We start from the raw sequence: 2101 nt of genomic DNA, 5'->3' as shown, positions 1-2101 counted from the left end.
CCTCATCAGGCTGGGACTGTAGGACCCAGTCTTTGCCATCAAGAGACCAGAGTGTTGTCATTAAGACTTAAACCTCTCCCCCATGGGTGTTCCTCAGAGAACTGGACCAGCACTGAACTACTCCCATGTGCCTGCAGTGCTTTGGGGAGGGGCAAGACAACCTCCCACTTCTGCTTGGAAAAATTCAAGAGAATGAAAAGTCATTCCCCTTCTCTCTCTCTGACCCAGCACCAAAGCAGTCATGCAGGACAACACCGGACTATGCACTGAAGGCCTGATTCAACTGGGAAAGAAAAAACTCTAAACAAACAAACAAAACCACCCCAAATTTCAAGGTAAAAATACGCTGCTTCCTGAACAGGAGCACACAAAACACATTGAAGCCAGAGAGAAATTGACAAAACCGGAAAAAAAAAAGAACCAAAAGAAATGCTCTACCTGCCTTGATACACTCTCTGCTTGATCATTTCAAAGGAAATTCTCCACAGATCAGAAGCAATTACCAATAATTTTTCCTCTGTAACAAATGAACGACTTGGGTTTCTGCTGAGGGGCTGGACATGTCCAGTGAGGGGTCAGGGGTCTGGTGGGTTATTTATGGCAGATCCTGACCGGCCCAGGTCAAACCAACCACTCCCATCACTGCTCCATCCCACATCCAGGGGGAATATTGATATTGTATAGAAATACTCCCCTTCCCTGCTACTCCATCCTTCCTTACACATCCACGGAGCAGTTTTACTCCACCCTTTGTTCCCAACAACAACTCTCCAACCCGAATCCCAGCTCCCGCAGGCACAAACTAAACACACCTAAGGCGATGGTTCCATCAGCACCTGGAATTCCAAACTCACAGCAGTCTCACCTCAACCCACAGGCTCTCTGTCCTCAGAGGTAAACACAGTCCGCTGGGACACAGCTCTGGCACTGCGTTTCCTCTCACTCCTGGTCTCCTGCAAACCCCCAAGGAAATCCAATCCCTCAGACCCTGCATCCCTGGACACGAGGGGAACTGGAGTTTGACTCGGATCACAGCGCCCTGGACAAGTGTGTTCCCAGGAGTACATGCCTGTGGCTCCATCTAGCCCATCCATCCCTCCTTTCCCTCCCGGCAGTCCCAAACCCTCCCCCAACTCCCCTGCGTCTGTCCCACGGCCCAGCCCAGCTTCAGGCTCTCCCCCAGCACTGCGGCAGCTCCAACCCTGGCAGAGCTGCAAACACCTCCCAGCTCGGCCCCCCGGGATCCTGAACTCCCAAACCAAGACTCAGGCTCACCAACGGGGGCCCACCTGCCCCTCTCAGCACAGCCCAATCCCACAACTCGGGGACCCCACGCTCACCTGGCCCTTCTCCCCTTCCTCTCCACCCCTCCCAGCACACACGGCAAGGACCAGAGTGGAGTGGGAAACAGAACCAGTGCCCAGGGGGCAAATGCCAACAACCAGGAGGAGAGAAACGTGTCCCTCTGACTTACCCCAGCCCACGGGCAGGACCAGGGTCCCCCAGTGCCGGTCAGCAGGGCTGGAGCCTGTTGCCTTTGGTTACTCACACCCTAACACATTTGGCATTGCTGGACCCAAGTCAATGATTTTCCCTGTCCTAGGAAAAGCTGAACAATTCACACAGTTGCTGTTTCTATCCCAGTTTCCCAAAGGATTTCTCTCTCCCTGCGGCGGCAGCAGCAGCAGCAGCAGCAGTAGCAGCAATGTTCCCCGCGAAGCCCTGACTGAGGTTGTCACTTCCTCTCCCTGCAGTCCCCGATGGCAGCGGGAGAAGCAGAAGAGCAACTGTGCCCCCACTGGGCCCCGTTTACCCTGGGGATGATCTCCTGGAGAGCCCGACGTTGGATCTGCCACCGTGGGTCGCTTCGGGGGGGGGGAAGGTGGCGGCGCAGCACCAACAGCATCTCCAGGGCACGGCAGGACCGAGTACCTGGAGTACCTGCAAAAGCAACATCTCTGTTCAATACAGCCTCCTTCAATGGACCTTTCTATAGCACAGTTTTATTACCACAACCTCATAGCAATTACTATAACAGTATAAGAAGACCCCTGCATCCCTTTTGTGAGAAATATCTCTAATTAAAATAAAGTGAAACAAA

General features: G+C 53.5%; 1 long non-coding RNA gene across 1 annotated transcript; it reads right to left on the bottom strand.

Moving 5' to 3' along the window:
- Nucleotides 1–1522: 1522 nt before the first annotated feature.
- On the bottom strand, nt 1523–1868 carry LOC116780000. Its single transcript, XR_004354273.1, has 2 exons — nt 1814–1868; nt 1523–1599 (listed from the first exon to the last, which is right to left on the bottom strand). It is a non-coding gene; the product is annotated as an uncharacterized LOC116780000 (long non-coding RNA).
- Nucleotides 1869–2101: the final 233 nt, after the last annotated feature.

This window comes from Chiroxiphia lanceolata, chromosome W (assembly GCF_009829145.1).
Source record: "Chiroxiphia lanceolata isolate bChiLan1 chromosome W, bChiLan1.pri, whole genome shotgun sequence".
NCBI lineage: Eukaryota > Metazoa > Chordata > Aves > Passeriformes > Pipridae > Chiroxiphia > Chiroxiphia lanceolata.
This window is presented reverse-complemented; position numbering and strand designations above follow the sequence as displayed.